Source organism: Ambystoma mexicanum, chromosome 1p (genome assembly GCF_040938575.1).
Source record: "Ambystoma mexicanum isolate Mex_15411 chromosome 1p, UKY_AmexF1_1, whole genome shotgun sequence".
NCBI classification, from domain to species: domain Eukaryota; kingdom Metazoa; phylum Chordata; class Amphibia; order Caudata; family Ambystomatidae; genus Ambystoma; species Ambystoma mexicanum.
The window spans coordinates 1443870121-1443896908 of NC_090921.1; positions in this window are offsets into that span (position 1 = coordinate 1443870121).

The window sequence follows — 26788 nt, forward strand, 5'->3', positions numbered from 1 at the left end:
TGGAGAGATACGATCCCTGGGCTTGAGGCATATGAAAAGTCTTGCAGTCCTGTTTTGGATGAGTTGCAGAGGGCGGAGAGTAGAGATAGGCAGATTTAGAAAGAGGCTGTTGCAGTAGTCCAGCCTAGAGAGAACAAGAGCTCTGGAGACAGTGAGCCTTTGGGGGAAGGAAAGGAAAAAGAGAATACCTCTGAGGAGGTGCAGCTGGTAGTGTGACTTCTTAGAGCTGTCAGAGATGTGAGGAGAGAAGGAAAGTGTGGAGTCAAAGATGACTCAGAGGTTTTTAGCCCCAAAGGTGGGAGTAGGAAGAGGGCCAAGAGAGGCCGGCCAGAGACTGACAGGAAAGGAGGGAACAGGTGTGCCAATGAGGGGAATCTTGGTCTTACTGGCATTAAATCAGAGGACTTTGGCGGCGCACCTCTTCTGGATGGCGGACAGACAGTCAGAGATCAGAGCTGAGAGAAGGAGAAGATGTGGCAAAGGGGAGCCTGAAGATGAGTTGAATGCCATCCGCATAGAACTGACAGTTGGGGCAGAGAGCGACAATGCGGTGGGCAAGAAGTGGAAGGCATTGGTTGAACAGCCAGGGAGAGAAGTTAGACCCCTGGGGAACACCCCAGGTAGAGATAGAGATAGAGGAGATGAAGGACCCAAGTTGGACTTTGGAGGATCGATCGGAGGTCAGCCAAGTCAGGGCCTGATCGGTGATACCCAGGTTGTCACAAAGACGGTTGAGCAGTATGGTATGGTTGACCGTGTCAAAGGCAGAAGAGAGATCAAATAAGATGAGGACACAAGGCGTGTTGGAATCAAGGTTGGAGAGCAGGTCTTCACGGATGTTCAGGAGAGCAGTTTCATGCTTCTGGCAGATCTGAAGCCAGACTGATGGTCATGGAGACAACCAACAGATTCAGTGTGAAGATTAAGCTGGGAGATGGCCAGCTGTTCCAGGAGTTTGCCCAGGAAATGAGTGATGATTGGACAATCGTTAGCAGGGCAGGATGGGTCGGCAGAGGGTTTATTAAGAAGAGGGTGCACAAGGGAGTGCTTCAGGGGGAAGGAGAAGATTGCAGTGGTGAAGGAGTGGTTGCAGAAATCAGTCAGAGCAGAAGCCAGGGTGTCAATGTGGTCCTTGATGGTTTTGGAGGAACAGGGGTGAACCTGTTTTGACAGGACTTTCATAGATTGGACTTGTCTAGAAACCTTGTCTGAAGAGAAGGGGGAGAGGAAGATAGAGAAGACAGGATGTCCTGAGGTTTAGAGATGAAATGAGAATCCAGGGCCGTGCAGATGGCCTATGAGGGGACACGAGAGGTAGAGACTGTGGCAGGATTGGCCAGCTCCTTGTGGATTTTAGAGAGTTTGGCCAAGTTGTTAGATGCCGCGGAAACACAGGCTTGGATTTGGGCTCGCTTCTTGGTGCGGACTGAGAGCCGGTATTGTCTTTGGAACAGGCAGCAGGCCAGTTTGACAGAGGATGTATCGGAAGCACACCATTTCTTCTCAGCCACCCTACACTCGCGTTTAAGGGTGACGAGGTCTGAGTCATACCAGGAGTTGCACTTGGCTTTGGGCTTCAAGTGGATCCTCATGGCAGGGGCAAGAACATTGAGAGTATCAGATATAGCAGAGTGGAGCATGGAAAGGGCTGTGTCAAGGTGTGAGTGTGTCAATGGGATACAGGGGGTGAGAAAGTGGCGACGAAAGCCTCAACAGACACAGGCTTCTTTGGTTGGATAACCAAGAAGGTAGGTGGCAGTGCTGGAGTTGGCTTGGCCTGAGGGGTAGAGAGGGAGAGATGGGTGGAAAGGAGAAAGGGATCACTCGAGGAGAGAGGAGTGGTGAGAGGGATCAAAAGGGGAAGGTCTGTAGAGATCAGAACATCCAGAGTGTGCCCTGCAGAGGGAGTTGGGCCAGAGGGGATAATAGAGTCGCAGAGGTGAAGAAAGAGCCCAGAGGAAGGACAAGAAGCATCCAGGTGGATGTTAAAGTCTCCAAGAAGGAGAAGCAGAGTGGTCGAGACCAGCAGGGAAGAGGAGAGGTCCACCCACTCAGAGAGGAAGGCGGAGATCTGGCTAGGTGGCCGATAGACGGTAGCCACAGTAAGGGAGTGGCCAGGAGAGAGAGAGATCCTGCAGACGAGGCATTCGAAAGAGGAGTAGGCCTGCGTAGGAATGACAGAGGCAAGAATCCACTCAGGGAAGATCAGGGCTACACCCCCACCGGAACAGTTGGATCTGGGAGCAGAGAGGATCTTGTAGCCATCAGGGAGGAGAGTGTCAAAGCTTGTGACAGACCTGGCAGTAAACCATGTCTTGGTAAGACCGAGGGCATGAGGTCAAGTTCCTCCAGTAGGCGGCAGATGTCAGAGGAGTGTTTGACAGATGAGCAAGAGTTTAGAGTGGCAATATGGAGAAGGTTGCCATCCTTGAAAGACTTCCAGGGAGGGGTACAAATCAAAAGTATGCCCTGTGGATGTGTAGAAGAAGCCTGAGGGGGGCAGAAGAGGAAGGAAGAGAGGGCAAGGTAGCCAATGAGGAGACAGCACAGGGAGGCGAGTGGACAGCAGGAGAAGGAAATTGATGAGAAAGACATACATCACCATGGGCGCAAGCGCATACAGACTAGGGGTGACACTCACATAGAAGAGGGAGATGCATAGCATGTTGTGGCATTTGCATCCAAGGTACTGTCGGAGGCAGAGAAAAGTGACACCACCGTGGCCAAAGAAATATTGGTGTGTGCCTGGGCAGTTGATTACATATGTGGGGGGCACAATATTTCCCCTGGTCATGGATTACAAACTGCTGGTGCAAATGCTGGACCCTGGGAGTTGAAAGGTGTCCACTCCCAGGTTTGTGTGCATAGTAGCAAAATTGAAGAAGTATACCTATGAGTTAGCACTCATTCCAGGATGGAAGAATGCACAGGCGGACTGCATGTCACGCCTACCTGAAAAATTAGGTGGGCTGACCACGTTCCTTAAAGATTAGCGTGTGGTAGCATCTGTTGGAGATCTGAGAATTAAGGAGTTCTTACAAATGAGTGAGAACCATTGGCCAGAAGAATCGGGCAAGGATAAAACAATGTAAAAAGTGACCAAAGGGGTCGAAAATTGATGGCCCGATGAAAGAGCCATTACTGAAGGATTGAGTCTGTACTGGAAGGTGACTGAAGAGATCTATGAAGCACATGGTCTTATGGTCAGGGGTGAGCAGGTGATACCACCCGTGTCCATCACTTTCCCCCAGAAGCTCAATGTTACCAGAGCTCCGGTTCTCTCTAGGCTTGACTACTGCAATAGCCTCCTCTTGAACCTACTCTCTTCCTCCCTACGACCCCTACAGCTAATCCAGAATAGAGTAGCAAGACTTATCCTTGGCTTCAAGCGCAGGGACCACATCGCTCCTGCCCTAAAAACTCTACACTGGTTCCCGGTTGCTTTAAGGCTCATATTCATATCCCTCTGCATCATCCATAAGGCTGTCTGGGGCTGGGGACCACACTATTTTCAACTTGCTCTTACTAAATACTCTCCCTCTAGACCTCTATGTACCTCTGGTACCAACTCTCTGTGTGTCAAGCGTTTTGCTAAACAGAAGGCTGGTGGCCGATCTCTTTCCTCAGCTGGATCCCTCTTATGGATCCCTCTTATGTGGCGGCCCACAGACGGACACCTATTGAAACTACCAAGGTATCCCCATTTCACTTCTTTTTTTTGAGAGGAAGAAAAGCCACATCCATGCTGGTACCTGCATGATTGTCAAAAGTGAGAGAGGAGGACTCAATAAACATGTAAAACATGGTGTGGAGAATTACAAAGAGTTAGGAACACATGAATAAATTGAGTGACCAGCTCAGGGCAGCTCAAATGACTGAAGTAATGAAATGAAGTGATACATGAAATGAAATATTATATTTATATCGCGCTCGGACACAAGTGTTTCAGAGCGTGACCAGGCAAAAAGGGAGGGGAACAAGGGAGAACAAAAAAAGAAAACAGCGATTTTACTAGGCCAAGTGACATTTAAGAAATCACAAGTGCATGGAAAAGGGAAAAGGGGGAAGGTGTATGGAAGGGGGGAGTGGAAAGTGCAGAGCAGAGGAGAGAACACATAAATAAATATTAAATAAAATAAATAATGAATAAGGGCGATAATCGGTGGTAGTGCAGCCAGCAAGTGGCAGGTGAACGTTAGTCAGATAAGGTATATCTGATAAGTGTAGAAGAAAAGAAAGTGGGAGGGGGACTGTATGGGTACAGATACAGAACCCTAGTGCACAGGGTGGCCTGGAGGCAGTGCAGGAGGGTGGCAGTGTGAGCAGGTACCTGGGCCCAAATGACAGAGGGTGGCCAGGTGCACAATGGCAAGAGAAGAAACAGATCAACAGGGGAGAAGGGGGGCAAAGGCAGAGGCAAAGAGGAAGTTCTTGAGATGCTTCCGGAACCAGAGATGGTTTTCCTCAAGTATCAAGGTGGCCGGGAGGCTGTTCCAAATGGAGGCACCAGCCAAATGCAGAGATCTAAGTAGAAGAAGGAGACATAGTAAAAATGTGCCTGCCACACAAAGACCAGATTACAGGGTCCAAATACAGTCAACCCGTCATGTATATACCCAAGATGGGGAATGGTGAAATTCAGAAAGAGTTGCGATGTTTGAAAAGAAGCTCCATGATGAAAAGGAATCGTCAACACCAATACAGAGAAAAGTGCAAGTAAGAAAAGGACTCCACTGAAAGAGAGAGTGAACCAGAAATGGACAAGGAGGTGATAGGTATAGAAGAAGATGTGAGTGAGGAATTTTGTCACCCTGTGTATCAAGTGAGGAAGGGTGACCAAAGAGGAACAATGGAGGCCAGCGAGGTATCAAGACTTCAAAATGCACCAGAAAAGGAGGTATGTGGGGACATAAATGTATTAAAGCGTCTCTGGCCGTAATCTCGCGAGCTGTCCGGCAAGCACAGATACAGGGGAGCATGTGAAAGCAGTCAGCGCGAGCGAGGTGCAGCAAAGCAGCAGCATCCAATCACGCTTCCTTGAAGAGATCTGAGCAGTCCAAGGACTCTAATTAATGATCAATGACAATGGGCCTCATTACGAGGATGGCGGTAACCATGCCCCTTTTAGTGGCATGACCACCCCCATACCGGGTACTAGGTCCGGGTTCCTTGAATGAGGAATTACCGGGCCATTCCGACCTTGGAGGGCCCAGTAATTCCTCATTCACTGAATCTGGACCAGGTACATCCCCATTCCCATTCGAGCCCCCATAGGGTTCAATGGGAATAGGGATGATGCTAACAATGGACCCATTAATAAGGGCCCGTTGTTAGCATCCTGGTCTGCTTGCGGGACCCGCTAAGGATGACTTGTAAAACCAGGCATCCTTAGCGAACCAGGCATCCTTAGCGGGTTCCCGCAAGCAGACCTCGTAATGGGGCGGTAAGGGGTTGACGGCTCCGGAACCCTTACCCGCACCGTTAACTCCTTGCCGCCCTCCTCGTAATGAGGCCCAATGAAGCAAACTGAAATTTTTAAATAGTGTTAATGATCGCTGAAGTGAATTAAACTGACAATCAGTATTCATGAGTGGAGTTTTAATTTGGGCCACAACATTTACCCCACTCCTAGTGAGTCAGGAGTATGTCAGAATCTCTTGTAATGAATTATTTGTTAATCATCCACTTTCCGTCTTGTGTCATGTGGGGTCAAATATAGCCCCTGCCTGTCAGAAATAAAGAGACCATGCCGGGCCAGGATTTAAGAGTGAAGTTGACTGGTGCTATCCATTGGAAAATACAGGTCAGTTCAAAACACTTAATTTTTCTGACTTAAGGCCTAGTGACATGGAAACAAATGGGCCTAGTTAAATTCTACTAAAATGGACAAGTGTGCAATTGGAGAAAGACATTTACTTTTCACAAATTAACTGACATTTAAAGGCAAAGAGCTACTTGGAGTATTAAAGGGGACATCAGTCTCTCATGATAAATGGTGGCCTATGTGTGGACAATACCGAAAGGATACTCATATCGTTACAACTGTTGTTTTTCTCCACTGAACTGCTGCATATATGGAATTGGGGGCTGGGTTCACCAACATAACCGGCCTGTAAGTTCAGTAAATATAAAAGAAAATACAAAGCCAGAAATCAAAACTGTGGGTGATGTTGATAAAGTCAACCAGCAGAAGCGACCTTAAGGTTAAATCTTCACATAAAAAGTGCATTAGCTCTGAACAAAGACCCTTTGAAAATATGAACTCAAGACCTTTGGCTAATGACCCCAGGGGAAGAAGCGCTGGTTGTCAAGTTAAATGATAAGATATACAAAGAAGTCGATTGAAAGTATGGGAGTTGCTGATAACATGTCCTGCAGAAGTGACCTTTAAGGTCAGGCTCCACATAAAAAGTGCATTAAGCTCAGAGCAAGCACCCTTTAAAGCCAAGGAGAAAAAGAGTAAGATAAACATGGATGAATCAGATGGCTGGTCACATGTTTTAAGAGAAATGGAAACTGGGGGCCATGTTATGCCCTGCTGCTGATTAAACATTGAACACAGTTTTCTTAAATAGAAAGTGCAGCAGGTGTCCCACCAAGCTAAATCTGGGCTTATATTAATCAGAATAAAAAGCCCAATGGGACCATGTAAAAATTGAAATTTGTGTGATTTACACAAAATCAGTTATGGGAAAAATTATGATTCTGCCATTTTCATACACCTGAGAAATGGGAATGTTGGCAAAGCGATAGATCATGAAAGTAAGGTTTAAAATGGAAATTGTCACATTTTTAGCTATTTCAGTGCTGCAGCAAACCGCAAAAAATGATAGCTCCACCCAGGAAGGGCGTGCCAAAATAAAATTGGTATTGTCCGACTCTCCACAAAATATAGAACTCACAAATATATATATTCATGAGGTTATCGAAAAGATTCATGGAGTTGTCACATTATGAGATTTTTTGGAACAGAAAGGGCCTCATTACAACTTTGGAGGTAGCCATGGGGCTATTAGCACCAAGGCTGCCTCCAAAATCATGTCTGGGTCCGGTCTGTTGGAGTGGGGACTTACTGGGACATTCCGCCCTAGGCGGACCCGGTAAGTCCCCATTCCAAATGCCATTCCCCATTCCCATTTGAGCCCCCACAAATTGTGGGCCCATTATTAGCTCCAAGTTCCCTTAACGGGTCCTGTAAAGAACGGCTGGTCAGACCAGCCGTCCCAGATAGGACCCGCTAAGGGACATTGGAATAGGGCGGTAAGGGTTTAACGGCACCGGTCTCCTTACCGGTGACCGTTAACCCTTACCGCCCAACTCATAATGACCCCCAAAATGTAAAACTCCCTGTCATTTTGAGATGATGTACCTTTTCTTCTCCCTCAACCTACATCATACACTCTTCCCTATTCCTGGTCCTATCAGGAGGCAGGGGGAGTAGAAGGGAGCGAGCTAGCCAATCCTGACTGTGGCAATTATGACCATGTATTAGTGTCATCAGCGCTATAAGAGGGCAGGTTTGCATCAGAACAAGGCTTTTTGACTTTATTCTGTGAGATAGCCTGCTGCTGGACTATAGCGAGTAACAGCTAGCAGAGAGGCAAAGGAGAGCTACTGTCACAACCCTTTCTGCCCTTGGCTCCACCAACCATACAACACAATCACACACACAAGTTCCCAGAGCCCTTCATTGGTTTAATAGGTCCCTCAGTATCCCTAGGAACCCAGGTGGACCAGAGCATGGCCCTCTTGGGTCCAATCACAACGAACATGGGGAAGAAATGAGCCAGCATAATTTAACAGAGCCGCAGTCTAGTTTCTACAATCCCTGGGTGTGGCTGACTATTTAATCCACTCCCAGGCTTCGATCCAGTATTTGGCGAACGGTTTTATCTGACCTTCCAAGTCCCCGGCTGCCTCACCTCTTCTCTTCGTCCCGAAGAAGGAGGGGGACCTGAGAGCCTGCATCGATTATTGGTTACTAAATCAGGTGACGATCAAGAACCGGTACCCCGTGCCACTCATTCCGGAGCTGTTGGACCAGGTGAAGGGTGCGCAAATCTATACCAAGTTCGATCTACGAGGGGTGTATCACCTGGTGCAGGTCAAGAGTGGGGATGAATGGAAAACAGCATTCCAGACAAAAAACAGCCTTTTCGAGTACCAGGTGATGTCTTTTGGACTATGCAACGCCCCCGCTGCTTTCCAAAATTTATGAAAGACGTATTAAGGGATCTACTAGACGTCTGTGCCGTGGTTTACATCGACGACATCCTGCCGTATTCGACCACGGAACAGGAACACGTCAGCCATGTGTGGGCCGTCCTTGACAGACTCAGAAAACATCAACTCTACGCAAAACTAGAGAAATGCTCCTTCCATGTATCAGAAGTGGAGTTCTTAGGATTTATCCTGACCCCTCAAGGAATCAGAATGGACAACAGGAAAGTGGATGCAATTTTAAACTGGCCCTCTCCCACCTCCATCAAGGGGATCCAGTGCTTCGTAGGCTTTGCGAATTTTTATCACTGTTTCATACCAGGCTTCTCTCAGGTCGTTCATCCGATCACCTCCCTGCTACAAAAAATAAACGCTTTGACTGGCCCGCAGAGGCAGAAACAGCTTTCCAGACTCTGAAAGCAAAGTTTATTTCAGCCCCGATTTTACGTCACCCAAGACCTGATCTTCCTTACATAGTCGAGACAGATGCCTCCAGTAACGCCATGGGTTCAGTCCTTTCACAGAAAGACCCCGACACCGGCCAGTTACATCCGGTTGCATTCTGGTCAAGAAAGTTCTCTCCGGCTGAAAAAAACTATGCAATCACCGATAAGGAACTCCTGGCAATCAAAGCAGCCTTCCGGGAATGGAGACATTATCTCCTAGGAACCCGACACACGGTCACCGTCATCACTGACCATCGCAATTTACAATACCTGAAATCAGCAAAGACGCAATCATCTCGCCAGCTCCGCTGGGTGTTATTCTTCGTATAATACGACTATGTTATCACTTATCATCCAGGGGTGCGAAACGATAAAGCTGACGTGCTATCGCGGCTTTACGATGGAGATAAGGCATATGAACAAATCGAACCGATCGCCATAATACCAGAAAGCAAGATACTTGGAGCCACTACACCCACACCACTGGATGATCTGAAGGCGATATATTACGCCACATGAAGGAGGAAGAACTTCACGCATCGACCACCAAGAGCAAACAACACACACTAAGCAATGGTTTACCATGTTTCCGAGAACGTATATATCTTCCAACGGAGGCCCAACGAGAAAAAGTCATCACCACCTATCACGACACGTTAAGGACACCCCAGAATAGCCGAAACCATGCCCAAGATTCAAAGAACCTATTGGTGGCCCACTTGGCGGAAGGGTGTCATTCGTTTTGTACTCTCATGCGGCATCTGTGCGCAAAACAAATCCCAGAAACAAAAACCAGCAGGCCTCTTACGCCCGTTAGCCGTTCCACCGACGGCATGGCATACCCTGTCCTTGGATTTCGTTACCAACCTTCCTCCCTGTATTGGCTACAACACTATACTGGTTGTGGTGGACTTGTTTTCAAAGATGGCTCACTTAATTCCGTTGAAAGGGCTACCCACACCACTCACCTTGGCAAAAACGTTCTTGGAACAAATAGTCAGATTACATGGATTCCCAACTATTGTAATTTCTGACCGTGGCAGTCAGTTCATTTCTAAATTCTGGCGGAAGTGTTGTGAGTTGGCACAGGTATATGTATGCCTATCAACCAGTCACCACCCCCAAACTGACGGCCAAATGGAATGCACAAATCAAACGCTTGAGCAATACCTCAGATGCCTTCTTCACCAATCCGAAAACACTTGGAAAGATCTCCTATGGATTGCATAATATGAATACACAAACTTGCAGCATTCCACTACCGGACAAAGCCCATTTTACACTCTGTATGGGCGGCATCTGCGAACGTCAGTTCTCAATCCACCTGAAGAGTTAGAAATGCCAACGGTAAAATCCTTGCACAAAACCATCAGACGAGCGTTTAAAGAGGCTGTGAAACTAATGGCACAAACCAAAGGAAGACAAAAGAAATATGCAGAGCAACATCGAAAAGCAGCACCAGAGCATCAAATTGGAGATTCCGTGTGGCTAGTCTCCAAACATATCCCATTGAAAGAGCCCGAACATTCTGTCTAAGGTATGTAGGCCCGTACATCGTTGAGGTGATCATCAATCTGGTGGCAGTTAAGCTACCGGCAAATATGCGAATCCACCCAGTATTTCATGTTTCCCTTCTGAAACCTGTTCAAACTAACACACGGGTACAGGCACCCCTAAAACCTATAATCATAAACGGGCAACTAGAATATGAGGTCAGGAACATACTTGATTCCAAGATTGTGAAATCCAGACTATATTACTTGATTGAGTGGAAAGGTTACGGTCCGCAAGACACATCCTGAGAACCTAGTGAACATGTCCACGCTCCCTGATTGGTTAAAAGGTTCCATCTTACACATCAGACAAACCTGGACACAGGGTTTCTGACCTGAGGGAGGACTTGGGGGGGGGAGTACTGTCACAACCCTAACTGCCCTTGGCTCCACCAACCATACAACACAATCACACACACACGTTCCCAGAGCCCCTCATTGGTTTATTAGGTCCCTTCAGTATCCCAAGGAACCCAGGTGGACCAGAGCATGGCGCTCTTGGGTCCAATCACAACGAACATGGGGAAAAAATGAGCCAGCGTAATATAACAGAGCCGCAGTCTAGTTTCTACAATCCCTGGGTGTGGCTGACTAATTAAGCCACACCCAGGCTTCGATCCACACTTTGCGTTGTACTGTCTACTGAAAGCGGAACGCTCACCGTGTTCCTCCGGAGCAGGCCCCTGCTCCTGTAGTTCCAGGCTGCCCCTCGCTACTGCAGCTCGCCCCTCACCCTCTCACTTACCTGTTTCAGTCACGCGACGTCCCGGCTCTCCGCAGGCAGACTCATCACAATCTGGTCCGTGGCCCCTCCATAGGCGCGGCCCCTCCATCGGCTCCTCACACATTATGCCTCCGGACATCGACACCATACACCTGGAAGAGAATAGCACAGGAGAGTGCACGTTACACAGTGCGTGCACAAGGAAGAAAAGCTCAAGAGAAAGACACGGATTACAGCAGCCACGAACATTAGCAGAAGGAAAGGCTGCACAATAGGACTAACAAAGGCAAGAAAGAAGGATGGCACACGGAAAAGGAACATTATAAGGAGTGTGCACCAGTAAACACAAGAAGAGGAGAGAGCAGCCACGGACACCAGTAGAAGGAATGGCTGCATAATAGATAAAGGAAAGGATAGAGAGAAGCACTAACCTAGCCAATAGAATAAAGGACAAATGGAGAAAAACCAGCAAAACTGGTGAAGACATTGAGCAGTGACAATCCAAAAGTGCATCTTATTTATCCAAGCCACAGCGGGTCTGGGCAGGACCACTCAGTGAAGCAACTGGTGGAATTGTACTATTGCGCCCCTGCTAAGGATTGAAGCAGGATGGAGAGCCTGCCCTCTAATTTCTTAAGGTGAGCACATAACTATAGGAGAAAGGAGTTCACATAGGGGGCTAGGGGAGTAAGGAGGAGGGAGGGTTGGTGCCGCTACACCGGTCCTTGTTCTCACCACTGGTCTCCCTGATTCTTCCCGCAGATGCAGTCCTCCAAGCTAGCACGAGAAGGTCCCGAATGGAGGATCCTGATACCCCCGCAGAGCTAAGGTGAGCGTGACAGCTACCAACACCATCAGGTAAAACTTGGCTGGAGACCTGGCAGCCCTATCTGATAGAGGCCTGTCTGGAGGGACCTTGCTGTGGGAGAGGCCTGGTGTGAGCTGCCTACCAAACAAGGATCCTAAAAATCTGGCTGGCAAACTGAGCAAAGAGTAGAATAAGTAGATACCCCAAAGCCATCAATTGCATTCAGAGCCATCTGCCTCTATATCATTCCATTAGCGGGTAAAAGGGGGATGAAACTGGGTAGCCCCTTCGCACAATGGCCCTCATTACGACCCTGGCGGAAAGGGGTTTACGCCGGCGTAAGCCATGGCGCACCTTTCCGCCTGACTACGAGTTCCCGTAGCGCCATGGTGATTTTTACGCCTGATTTTTGCAGGCGGAAAAATCCATGGCGCTACGGGACTTGTTGTTAATTACGCCACCGTAATTTACGGTGGCGTAATTAACGCCTTCCCCACTCCCATTATACCCTATGGGGCAAAAATGGGAATGGGGAAGGGTAAATGGGGATTGGGGACTTACCGCCCCGCCAAGGTCGGAATGGGGCGGTAAGTCCGCCAACCCCCATGGCGGAGTTGGCAGCTTAGCGCCATGGACCATGGTGCAAATTGCACCATGGTTCTCCGCCAGGGTCGTAATGAGGGCCAATGTATTAAATCTCATTCAAATTATTTCCCCATAAAAAAACACCATCTCTGTTGAAAGTGAATTGTGTTGGGAACAGTTGGCCTTCATCCTTTTCATTAAATTGTGGGAAAGGTGAGATACTGTGCAGATTAAAGTGAATCAATTAATTCCCATATAGAAAAATCACGGGATGAGTTTTGTTAGAGCTCAAAACTAACAAAGTCATGCCCAGTGTGTTAGGGCCGGTATAGCCCATAAAGACTTGGTTGACTGTTTTCTGAAATCATTGACTTCTATACAAAAAGGATGTGGTACCGAATCCCAAAAGAAGTGATGCACAAAACACTGCCTTTCAAGTCAGTGTGGCGGGTGCAACACACAATTTCCCATTCATCCCCATTCATTTTAAATCAGAATTATAAAGCATTGCATCTCATCTGCATGTGTGTTGCAAAACAAAATGTCTCCTTTATTCTCATTTTCTCTGACTAGAATTTTCAGGCATTGCTTCTTATTTGAATGATGTTGAAGTAAAGTGGCCATAAGCATATTTGAGTTGAATGTGTGCTTTTTCAGTGGTATGCCCATTTTAAATATTAAATAGATCAGAACATACCATTTTTGCCTATTTGCACAGAGACTCGTGTTTGAAACCTCACTGTGGGTCTTGCTTTTATAATTTGAGATCTTACCTAAAAGCTCAATCTCTGCTCGTCCCTGCTTGTTGTTGTGTGTCAAATGGCATGCAGGTGGATAGATCACCTGCCTTCTTTTTTTATTTTAATTTAAAATGTTTCTAATGTCTTTAGCAATCGATATGTTATTGACAAAACAGTTGAAGAAATCGTGTTGATAACGCCCATATATTTGACAGCTGTTTAAAAAAAAAATAATACCTTAAACACTAATTTGTTTTCTGAATGACTGCATCAATGTATTTTCAGAAGTCTAAGCAATGCACCCTAAGGGCTAACTGCATTTGAGATAGCAATTGCCAGCTTTGCACCTTTGGCCTAGCCCCTATGTTACAACCACTTGACTGATAAAACAACAAAACAGCAAGGAATGCTGAGCTACTACTTTGAATATTCCTGAAAGTTGGTGATGGATGTTTTTTTTAAAATCTTATCTAGAAATGTCAGTTTATAGGATGCAAGAAATTAGGATTTCATATTTATAAAATGATTGCATTGGGCCATAGTTTTTTCTTACAAGTTGTTACTGCAGGAACAAGAAACTAATGTCAGAACATCTTAGGGTATTGCCAGAAAATGCCTGAGAGAGTGACATACTAGATAACATTTAAGTGCCATACATGTAACATCAAAGCATATCCTAAATCAAAATCAGTTCCTGTTCATGAAGTTTCACACCAGTACACATATTAATTGTTGGTACCGTAGATACTCTTGTTTACTGCCGATATTGTGGCAACTCAGAGGCTGGAATGGAGCATATGTGTTATCCCTATCCAAATTCTTTTCGACTATGGGATAAGATTGCAAGTAATATGGAAGCCATTTGAAGCACTTATGAGCATTAGGCAATTGAGGTATTATTTTTGGTGGGGATCTTTCAAGGTTTGACTGGTTTACAAAGGCTGTTGCCATAACTTGGATCCCGATAGCCAGGAACTGGAAGATCATCGTCTCTCCTTGCCGTGTTCGGTTTGAGGAATTATTATGATTTTCTTTTAATAATGAACAAAGGATATCTGTCAGGCACAAACATACCAGATACATGAGCACCCAGATACTGCCTCTGTGTGGTAGCGGTGTGCAGTATAAATCAACAGAACACAACATAAATCCTAAGAGTATGGCAGACATTCTAGGAATTGCTTTTGGAGAAGTGGATCAGAGAGACTTTACGTGGGATTTGAGGTTCATTTGAATGTACAGTATTTTATGAGTTTATGCTGTAACCATTTCTGTGCCATTGTTTTTATAATGTTCAAATTGCTTTTAGAGATTCTGATGTAATAGTGAATGACATTCTAGTATGTGTTGTATATCTGCTGAGTAAAATATAATAGCTCACACATAACAGATTATTATTAGCAGTAGTAGAAATGGTAGCATTAATATTGTTATTATTATTACCATTGTTATTAGTGTGGAATATTAGGTGTTGCTTGTGACACCTATAAAGCCCAAACTATTGCATTCAAATCCAGATTCAAGTCCCCATAGGGAGGAAGGGCATATGATGAGGGGCACGCAAGAATGTCATATGAGGAGGGATACACAGTGTCTAGGTGGTGTTTGGTTATGAGCCCACCCATTCCTTGCCCATGGCCATGCTCATCCTTATGTCTATTCCTCCCTCTCCCCGCCCCAAACTCCTCTGCATCGGAACTCTTTCAGCTCTCTCCCTTTAACATCCGCTCTTTAAGGTGTGGGAGCATGCAGCACACTGAAGTAAGGCACTTGCTGCGTGGAAGTTCACAGTCAACTTTCCAGGGAAGATGGGGTTGGAGCCTAGACCCTGGAAGTGTGTTCTCCTCTGAGCCCCACCTCTAGTTTTCCTCTCTCTCTCACCTTTGGAACAGAGAGGGAGCCATGTCACTGATGTCTGTCACAGGACTAGATCACATGCTTGTAGCACACTTTCTGCACCTGATCCCTCTGCTTCAACTGCAGACCGATGTGCTGCTTTCAGCAAGGTATAGATATCTGCCCTAAGAGCCCAGTTTAGAACAACCTGATGGTGGCAGCCATGGTACTGGCAGCTGAGCCACGGGCAGTTATGTGGACATAGTAAAAGGACTAACAATAGTGATAATCAAATGATGTTCCTCATTTCAAAAGACACACATGTTTGTATCCGCTAGTGTGATGCAATGAAGCTCGATTAAGTCGATGTTGTTACCTGTGGGCACCAGGCGCCCTTTGAGCTTAATCCCCCTTATAGAGAGCTCTGGAGTGCACTGCCCTCAAAGAAACAGCCTACATCCTTTTTGACAGTACCTTATTCTCGGATTCTGTTCACTTTGAAGAGCTGATGTTATCAATACTATTTAATGACTTTCAGTTCATGAGACTTTGGGAAGATGGGCGGGTCACGCCTGCCTGTGATGGCAGGTGCACACAGATCTCAGAGGCAAGAGCTTGACTCCCTAACCAACGTAATAAAAAATAAAAAAAACAGGCACGCTGTAAACTATGCATAGAGTTGCACAGTCCCTAATCCATAACGTACATTCACATTCTTAAGAAATGCCAGACCCATTTAAACCTACCCTCTATATAACAGATCAGTCAAAATAACCTTTGGAAGCACGAGAATGCCTTGCAGACGGCCGAAGCGTTGCCGTCCTGCTCAGACCATTGTGACGGTAATAATGAAAAAAACAAGCATTGACAAATCCAAAAGGTCTGGCATTTTGTGTAAGTGGGAGTAAGCGAATGGGTGAATACGATTCTATGGGTTTATAGATGAGTAGGTGTGTATATGTTTGCATAGATAGATAAGTGAGTGATATTGTTCTCTGGATGAGTGCGTTAGTCAGTGAGGTTGGTTAGATGGAGAGGTGCATGAGTGGGTGAGAATGGATAGATTGGGAAAGCCAAGCTCTGTTGTGGATGTATATTTTGGGGCTCCATTGGCGTTCCACTATCAGGCCTACTGTTATTGATATTTCCTGGTGCTGGGAGTCCACAATGGTGAAGGAGGTACAGGTAAACAAGGGGGCGTAGCTTGGTTGCATACAGTACGTTAATGAAATGGAGTGGCAGCCCTATAACTAACAATGGAACAAGAATAATAACATGTACTATCTCCATTGATGAACTGGGACTTCACTCTACACATTGTACAAATTAGGAAGTAGCACACACGTAGAAGCGGACAGTATTGTACTGGTCTGTTACATCTGCATTTCTCCCGCTTCCACCACACAACCTGTGCAGCAAGCTTGTCCATCTACAGATCACTGTATATTTTCGCTGTAACTACACACAGGAAACAAGCGCAAAACTCAAACAATAAGCAGGCTATAATTGGGCCCTAGCGCACACCACCGTTGTCACTTCACTTATACAGCTTCATCTGGGAAATATAATTGGCCTGATGTGAGTTCATGTGATTTCTTGTGTGGACATCTCATGGCCAGCAGTGCAAATACAATATTGTACACATCAAGAAAAAAGGGTGCCGGACCGCTGACAACATACAGATGTCCTGACAAGAAATCTCATGGGGAGCAACACTCCCTTCACACACAACCATGGGTAACCATGACCGGTATGGCTTCTTTTTTATTTAGCCATAACATGACTAAATGGAGCTACCCACACTTTGCTAACACGGCTGTCTCGCTGATCTACATTGTTTACCAATATGGGCCTGCATAAGGGCTACACAGTTGCTCATGTGTGACATTTGTCTTTTCAGTTTGGACTATTGGATGGAACTTTAGCTTCTCCTTTAAGCCGAAATATTGCATTAGAGTATTGTTGGTATATGAGGAGGGACACAATGCTTGTAGGTGTTGTGTGGTTATTTACACACCCATCGGATGCCCTATGGTCATTACCACCCAGTTTCTGACCCTCCTCACCTAAAACACCTCCTCATGGGAACTCTTTAAGCTTGCTTTATTCACGCCTTACCATTAAACTTTGCCCTCAAAGTGCCTGCTAATGTTTTTTCAAAGCAGTTTTCTGAAATGTAATGACTTCATTGGAGTTACAAATCGCAACTGGTGTAATAAAATGTCTAAACCAGGTCTGCCTTAAGCCACTTTATTTATAAGCACCATGCATGTCTGTTACTGAACTCCTGTTAAAAACAAGCATTATCAAAGCCAACAGTTTTGCCTTGTGTAAGTATTACAGATAGGGGTCGGTCAGCCGGTCATATAGCACAGTGAGTAAAGCACTCACTTTGACATCTGTGCAGAGCCTGCTGCCGCAGGTTCAAATCCTGGCAGGGCTGAACTTAGCTTTTCATAATAATAAGCAGCGGTCAGATGCCTGAGGGTTCGTAGCGCTATATAAAATGCAAAATTATTATTAGGCATTTGCCAGGCACTGCTATTAGATGCCCAGGTACTCACACCATTTTGCACCTGCTACCATCAGTGGGCAGTTAATACCACTACAGCAGTGCCTGACAAGTGCCTTTCCCATGCTTACACAAAAGGCAAACTGTTGGCATTGCATATTTTTGTTATTATTATTATTATTATTATTATTATTATTATTATTATTATTATTATTATTATTATTATAATACCACGAGGAGCATATTAGACAAAACATTTCAATCCAGAATAATCATACAATCAGTTAGATATGACATTAAAAAAGATCTGATTGTAATATCCTTGGACTATTCTGACATCATGAGATGGTACAGTTTTATTAGGCCTGTCCAGGTTCCTCTTTCCAACGATCAGCCATACTTTGTGTCTGAGTTCAAATGACACCAAGGCCCATGCTTGTCAGAGGCCCAACTCGTCTTGAGTTAAATTCCATGTGAGACCAGTCTTTCCTACAAACCTCATCCATGATGTCCACCTACAGCTCTTGGCTCCTCCTCACCTGAGGCCCATCCTTGTCCTGAGATCTATCCATGAATTTGGGTTCCTCCCTATCGTTAGGCTCATCCCAGCCTGAAACTCGCCTCTACTCTTAGACCCATCTCGGTTCCAAGACCCATGCGTAACTGTGAGCCCAATAGGTTTTCAATGCTAATCCTTCCACTGATTCTCAACTCCACTCTGTGGCAGACCCTAGCAAGTGGGCCATCCCTGCACCTCAGTAGGGACATATTCCAGTCCAGCTTTTTCCATCCAAAAATATCTCAGTGAAATTCGTTCATTACAGATTGCCTTTTTGGTAAACCACAACAAAACATGTGTACATGTTGTAACTTGTCTTCATGTTGGAATAATAGAAAATAACATTCCTGAGCATATGTTAAATGTATATTAGAAGTGAACCCAATGATTTTGCAACATGCAGAGGCCCCATTATTCATCAAGTTGATATCAGCTGAGTGAATCTCTCGGTGGGGTGGGGGGAGTGGGCTAACCAGAAGTCTGCAGTGTATCAATACACAATTATGGTCCCATGAGGCCAGGAGCAAGAGGGAAACTTGCTTTGGTTTGAAAGGTTATATCTGCCCTATAAAGCTTTGGGCAGGAGGAATAAAAGCTTTATCCATGGTCACACTCGAAGGTGATCATTACATGTCCACCGGTCCAGAAAAAACACTTGTAACATTGCCAGTTTTCTGGCACTAGCATTTTTTCCCCTGGAAAACTCAACTTTGCCGGTGGGGGCACTGACTTACCACCAAGCCTGACCTGCCAGTAAATCTGACCCCCACTGGCATGCCGGCAACTCCTGCCAAAGAGTCTATGGGACTCCATGGAATGGGGATTTACCACCCTTTCCGCCGCTTGTAATATCTTGGTAATACCGGGATGTCAGGCAGCAGAAACAGTAGGGGCAGTTTGCCGGTATCCTGCTTGAATTACCAGCGAGATACCAGCAAACATATAATGAGTCCCGAAGGCTTTTATGTAATTTGTGAGGGAGAAGCAGTTGATTCTGAAGTATTTTGAAATTAAGAAAATGGGACTGGAAGCTTATTTGGGTGTAATCCATCCAGCCTCAGAGTGATGCTCTATTGCGAGAGCCCAAAGGTTCCTGGTGGGGCAAGAACAAATAATAATGTAACTGCCTCCTGAGGAGGGGTGGGAAGCCTACCCCTTCCTCCCCCTCCTATGAAATTCATGACACGAAAGAAAGATCGGAAATACCAAAATCACCCATTCTATTTCAGACTGATTCCCGGTGGGCCAATGATTCACAAGTATGTCGAGAGATACCCTCTCAGCCAGCCATATGCCCTCAACCATCCCTACAGATCAGGTGCAGTATGGATTTACCTCAGCGTGGACGAGGAGCCACAGGCCATAACACCTCAATTGACAGTCTTGATTAGAGCACCAAGAAGCCATGTTGATGACTTCGTTAGAGACACCAATGACGTAGCTGCGTTAGACATGAAGCACACGTGCCATCTGTACTTCGAGACACAAACACGCACTCGAATACATGAAGAACACCAGCGTACAGTTCTATAGGTAGAGGACAGAAACATACACATACACATACTGTCATTGTTTTTATTATTTTTGAAACTTGCCAAATTCAGCAATGCAGAAACCACAAGAAGCAAGAGACATGAGCAAAGCTTGCAAATGCTTACATGCGAATAACCCTATGGAACTGCAGGAGCACCTTTGGGACCTAACAGAACCAAGTGTGACTAACGTATGGAGAATGTAGTTTAGCCTGACCATTGTAGTAACTGCACAATAATGGTTTAGGAAAATTACAGCAGGCCACAGGCCTCTCAGCAAGAGCTGAGCTGAGCTGAATTCAGGCTGGAAAGAGAGAAAGATGCGTGAGACAGGACCCGCTGCCAAGGCCACAACATACGGATGAGATTCCATTCCCTAGATGACAAAGGCACCAGCTGCAGTAAATACTAATAATTCCTCATAATTCAGAGCTGCATAGCTCAAATTCGTGGTCTCTGAACACGTGACTCGGCCGAAGCAGACAATGGACAAGAACAACTGCTGGGAAAGAGAGACGATCTCAGACTACCAGACAGAAGACTGCAACACATATGCCACAATATGAGACAAGTTATGCACCGAGCAAAAGAGCACTCTCATAGACTAATAGACTAAGGTGGTACACACAAGTTACAATGCAGACACATAGGTTCTCATTACGAGTTTGGCGGTAACCGTGCCGGTAAAACCCGCAGGTAGCCGCCCGACGTGTGATGATTTACCTGCACCTGACTTGCCGGAAACACTGGGGCATTACAACCCCAGCGGTCCGGTAAGTCAGGCGCTGATAATGGTAAATCCCCATTCCCATTGAGTCCAATAGGACCACGGAAGCACTGGCACCACTAATGACAGTGCCGGTGCTTCCGTGACAGCTCTGCCAGTGTGGCCACTGTGTCCAGCAGCGTCTGCCCTGTAGGGCACAGTGGCTCCGGCAGGTAAACCCATAGTGTGCCGGTCCAGAAACAACAGTGTCGGTAGGCTTACTGGCACCATTGTTTCCGGACCAGCACACTTGTAATGAGGGTCATAGTCATTCTTATTACTTTGAAGAGGTACACAGAGAGCTGAGAATCTTTGCAGATCCGGGCACAAACTTGGAAACAACATGAAAGCTGAAGAATAGACCATTAATGAGAGGCTGGTCCTGTAGGCCTTCTTCTCTTAGGGATTTCTGGTTAGCATTTTATTTTATTTATTTTATCTTATTTTATTTTACTCTATTAATTTTGTTGCTGTTTTTGGATATTGATGATTTTGTTTTTATATGTATGGAATATTGCATTTCTAATTAATATGAAAAATGTAGTTGTTTATGTTAAAAGTCAGTGCATCGTGCAGTACTGGTATAATCCACTAGAGCTTCTGCCTTACGCTTTATATGACACAGGTTTACTCAGTAAACTAAAATAGCCCTGACATGTACGGTTGCCGGTATAATATTATGTATGTTATGTATTTACTGTACAGAGAAGTCATGCGTGAATATTATATTTGAAAAAATACCAGATAAAGACAACTTTTATGTATTTGAATTCTAACATAATTTGTGTTTGTATTGTGCAAAATGATGTCCAAAAACCATCTCAGTGCACATTGCACAACATGCTGTTTGGGGTCTGGTTGAGATTGAAATTCCTAAACTAAAATGTGACAGCATTTAATAGGTATTCACTTCATGGCACACACAAAAGCATTGCTGTTGTTTTGCTCTGGTCCCATCATTTAGTTGTGACACAAGTAAGAAAATCCCACTGAGATAATTTGCTTGCAATGGGCTAGAGAGATTGCAAACTGAAGATTGCAGTCTTATTGGAAAGTCGCTCATATGCCCCAGCCTCAAACCCCTGTCTGTCACTGCTGAGGCATTGCCCTTCACCATCCTTCAGACATCCCATCCCCTTTTTGAGGCTAAGGTGATGCAAATATTTTGAGGATGCCACATTCCACCTTTCCTCATTTCTTCACCTCATTTTATTGTGAAGAACCCCCTCCAGGGTTGCATCAAAATATGGTAAATTGAGTCTGTTGGTTGCATGGAAGGGAGGATTTATTTTTGGACTATGTGAAAATAATCTGGGGTTTGTGGGAGACAGAAGAGTAGAGCTCTGTATGAAATGAGCAGGGATTCTGGCCCTTGCCTGACCAATGCCTGACAAATACCTGATAAATGCCTTGCCCTGCCCTCTATGGGGCAAGCCACTAATCGTAGCACCTGAGCATATCTGTGTGATGTCTGAGGAATATCTCAGCCTGCTAACCAACCCACTAAGGAAAGCGTAATGGGTGACTGTGGTCTTCACATTTCAAGCTTGCCTTCCACTGAACCTTAGCTACTTGCATCCCATAAACCTTAGCAGGTTATAGTATTGTCTGAGTTTCCGCAGACACTTTTATCTTGTTTGCCAACTCGCAGATGCTTGTTCCTCAAGGGGTACAATATATCTGAGAGAGAGAGAGATAGAGGGAGAGAGAGGGAGGTAGATTTCATTGGGAACTCGAGAATTGGGGCCAGCCTGCAAATGGCCTTTGGTAGGAATAAACGTTTGCAGGTTGTTTGCCTATTAAGGCCTTCCCCAGCCTTCCCCTGACTAAACAACTCCCCTCTAAGATCTCTCACAATACGCAGAAACCCTTCACAGATGGCCCCTACAGGCCTAGCCTTTAGCACATCAACACTAATCGAGCTATGACTAAGTTCTCCTCTTTAGCCCTGTCACACTCTCCAACATCAGCGGCTAACAAGACCCAACATGCTGTAGTGTATCAGATCTTGGGTTCTTCTCTATGCATAACATACTCCCAAGTACCTCCACCAAACCCATAGAAAACAGATTGGCACTCAGGAACCAGATACTTCTGACCTGCATCAATCAACACCACAAGTTTCGCATCTGCATTTCCCTTTGTCCCACTAATGAACCCAACTCCCTTTTTTTTACAGAGCCAAGCACAACAAGGCCATCAACAGTGGCAGTCAGGTTCTATACAAGAACACTTACATTACACTAAACAGATGTTTGGTGAGTAACTGCATTTGGATCATATACATATTTTCAACTGGTGCCATGGGACAATAAAGTGGTTTGTTCAGAACTAAAGGTTTTTCAGGCCAAATTAATAAATCCAAGCTCAGATTTCAAAGTCAAGTATTTAACAGCTTCAGTAATAATTGTGTAAAAACTCATTGTTTCAGGGCATTTGGGCACCAGGGTGGTGTTTGCCATAGTGCTAATAACATACGATGGTAGAACTAGTGGAAACATTTCCCTGCTGCAAAATGCATTGAACGAATACACAAATGCATTTGGGCAATCTTTGGTTTAGTGCTGATATCATGGGAAATTGCACTTGCACAACTCCAAGTTTTCCATAATGAGGCTCTAAGTGTCGTTCTTAAAAAACGAGGCATTTTGTACCATAAGTTGTACCTCTATCAAAATGAAGACACATCCATAGAAACTCCAAAAGTGAGCAATCCAGTGTCAGGACAGTATGCATGAACACCGAAGAGCACACGTGTTTTGTTGAGGATTTCAATCTGTTTTTACCAAAGGCAGATGGCTGTTATTGGGTGCATGAAACGGTTAAAGAAAATGTTGTTTTGTTTTCACTGTTGATGAAATTGCTGCATGTGGGGTATTGCCGTTGCATCACAGAGGGGCTGACCGCAGCTGTGTGTCTGTAGTGACAGGTCACATTTGTCCCCATTATTGGGATCACATCCAAGTACTTGAAGCTCATATTAGGCTCACAGTGAATAGATGCCCCTGTCATTTTCCACTGCTTGAAACTAAATATAGCTTTAGGTTCTGAAGAGAATACGTATAGTTCATTTCAGACAGAGAACGAATGTATGCTGCCTTTGGTTTAGAAAAGAAACCAAGGGACGCCATGTTCTTCTTGGGTGTGAGTGTGAAGCTGCACTAGGAAATCCTGTGGGAAACAGGCCAAAAATAGCAGAATATATCGACACTGTGGACTGTGAACGCTGTATCATATGACAGTCTCCAACACAGATAATTAAAAAGCATGTTTAAACCGGTATCCTGACAAACATTTTCTATATGTCTGTTTTTGTTTTGCCCTTCTAGGAATCCCATGTTTAAAACCATGTCGAACACGCCTCGCATCTGGCCCTTCTTTAGCAGGAACACACTATTAACTAGCGCTTGTCATTGGAAGTAACAATCCCAGCCGGCAACATTAGAGGCAACAGTTTCTTTACATTTCTCTTTTACAAGAAAGGGGCTCTACTAGGAGTTGGGCGGTGTCCCAGCGGTAAATCCACCAAGATACTGCCCAATGCAATTAGCGTTAGTGCAACTTGGTCAAGCGCTATCACTAGGGTATTTCCAGCGTAATTACTGTAGCAGTAATTGCACAGAAAATGGGTGTAAACTCGGTGCATTCACCTCCAATTTAGAGCTGAAGGTGAAATGCTATCAGTTTCCCCCAAAATCCAGATTGGGCAGAACAGTAATGCTGTGGTAATAGCGTTACCACTGTATTTTTATCCCTCAGCCCAACTCCTGATGAGGTCCAATTTCCTTTATTCTCTAAGCATTGAATAAACTGCTTAGAGCTTCACTGACTGTTTAGCTAATTTACATTTTTTACGTCCTATATATGCTTGGCTAGGGTTTAGTAACTTCTTAAGTAAGCAATTTTGGAAGCAGTGTGCTTGCTTAGTCAATTCTTAAGAACTGCCTTTCATTTTCAGGCAAATAGATACATATTAGAAGAAAGAGACACAAATACAGTTGTCAGAATGCTGCTAAATGCAGCATCAGACCATAATGCTCTGATATCCAATATTTTGCTCCCCTTTCTGGCATTCTGTCACTTGTGAAACCAACCATTGTTAGCTAGCAAATTTGGTTATCTGTCTTACTGGATCCTCTTTGGCACAAGATAACAAAGTGTCCATGCACAGTGAATGGGTAGTCAAATCAGCATAATGTACAAATGAATACACTGAAATACAGTCTCTCACATCCTGCAGGATTTTAGTAGTTTTTGAGGGGAAAAAAAGCAAGCAAAAAGAAAAAGGAACTTCTCTCTGGAAGATTTCTTTGACCTACTTATGGCATATCAGACTGGTGAGGGCCACTAAAACATTACTCTTTTTACTTATCACATCTATCGGGGGTGCTGTGGATATTGAGAACACTATCTTGGTTCTCTACGAGAGAAAGGATGAGATCCAGGCAGTAGCTTTGGGCGAGAAGTGGCCGGCCGATGAAAGTTGTTTCCAGAGAATTTTATGATCTACCAAGTCAAAAGCAGCCAAGAGGTCTAATGGTAGCAGGAGAGCTAGTTTACCACTGTCTTTGCGCTCATGTATTTGGATCTTTAGGTCTAAGAGAGCTGATTCCGCGCCGAGGCCCAGTTGGAAGCCAGATTGGCACAGTCTGAGGATTTTGTTGGATTACAGGTGCTTTTGTATCTGAAGGAAGGCCACTTTGTTTAGTATTTAAAATAGAAATGGGACCATGGGAACAGGGTGATAATTGGTGCAGGAGTTTGGGTCTAATGTGGGTTTTTTGAGGAGTGGTAGGACCCAAGCCCCTTTTTGATTAGGGGGCACTAAACCTGTGGAGAAGGAGGAGTTGATAAGTGTGACTATGAACAGCGCATGTTCGGATGTACAGTCTTTAATGACTGGGGCAGGGCACATGTTGTCTTGGCATCTGGCAGGTTTCAGGCCTCTAATGATTTTGGTTACCTCTGCTTCCGAGACAAAAGTTTAGTAAAATTGTCTAATCATGAGGTCTAGCTGTGGGGTTTTTGAGTCTTGTGCGGTTTGTCCGTTATTTTTTTTTTTCTATTCTGAAATTTTATCTTGGAGTGCTGTGATTTTGTTTAGTAAGGCGTTTTGCATATTGAAATACCAGGTACTGTCCTTGGTACAGTTGTCTGGTGGGGGAGAACGAGATTCTAGCTCTCGCAGGATGCCAAAGAGTTCTTGTGTGCTTGAATTGGCTTTGGTAAAACACGCTTTTGGATAAGGTGATGGATTCTTTATAGGTTTTAAAAAGAGTAGTGAAGAGATCCCTGTTCTCTGTGAAGAGGACTTTTTTTCCAGGCCAACTCTGCTGCTTGTTTAGTAGAGCGAAGAGATTTCTGGCTTGAGGGGAATCAAGTATTGAGGTTTGCTGTAGGCTTGGGTTTATGGTTGCTCCGAGGTGAGATCTCTTCTATAGCTAGTAACAGAGATTGGTTATAACGATCCACCATCTCAGAGGGGTCATTCACAAAGCTTTGGATAATGTCAGCGGCTTCATCAAAGGAATGATACGGGCTGCAGATATATTTCAGCCATTTCTGCAGAGGGTGGCTGGTGAAGGAAGTATCTAAGTAGTGGGGAGTTTGTAGGAGAGGATAGTGAAGGATATTACTTTGTGGTCCAACCAGGGGCATGGGAGAATAGAAGACATATAGGCCCTCATTACGACCCTGGCGGAAAGCGACTGACCGGAGCGCCACAGCGTAAATAGCGTTTCCGCCATTGCACGAAGGAGCAAAGTGCGGCCCATTCCGACCCATCGGGCACGAGCACCACGCCACGGCGGAAGTGCAAAGTCCGCGATGGCGGAAATGACCCCAAAACGGCCCACACCGCCGCCGTACGGCGCCCTAGGTGCAATACCGCCACCCCTCTCAGCGGTCACCGCAGTGTGCGCCTACCGGAAAGTACGGTGACCGGAAATATACGGAAACGGAAGTTAAAACATGGGCCCGGAACGGGAAACATCCCGGCGTACACCTATAAAAACACTAAAACCACACAACCACTAAAATTACCACCCTGAAACACACCCCAACCCGTCAACCACCCTAGCGAAACCAAGAAAAATGGGAAAAGTAGCGAAGAAAGCGTGCGACCGCAAGCGGCAGGTCCACTTCTCCCGTGAGGAACTCACCGTGCTAACAGAGACCCTCCAGGAGAATGCTGCCGTCGTCTTCTCCACGCAAATGACCAGGACGGCACTTGCAAACAAGAAGGCCATATGGGCTCTGGTGGCACAGCGGGTAAGTGCGGTGGGGACCGCACCCCGCACCCCACAGCAATGCCGCAAGCGATGGGACGACCTGCGGATACGCGTCCGCAGCATACTCTCTGCCAACCGCAACATTGCCACAGCCACCGGGGGAGGTCCTGAATCACCCATCAAGTTGACCCCCTGGGAAGAAATCTGTGCCTCCACCATCAGAATGGAGAGCATAGAGGGAGTCGGAGGGATGGAGAAAGGAGTGCAGACATCCGAA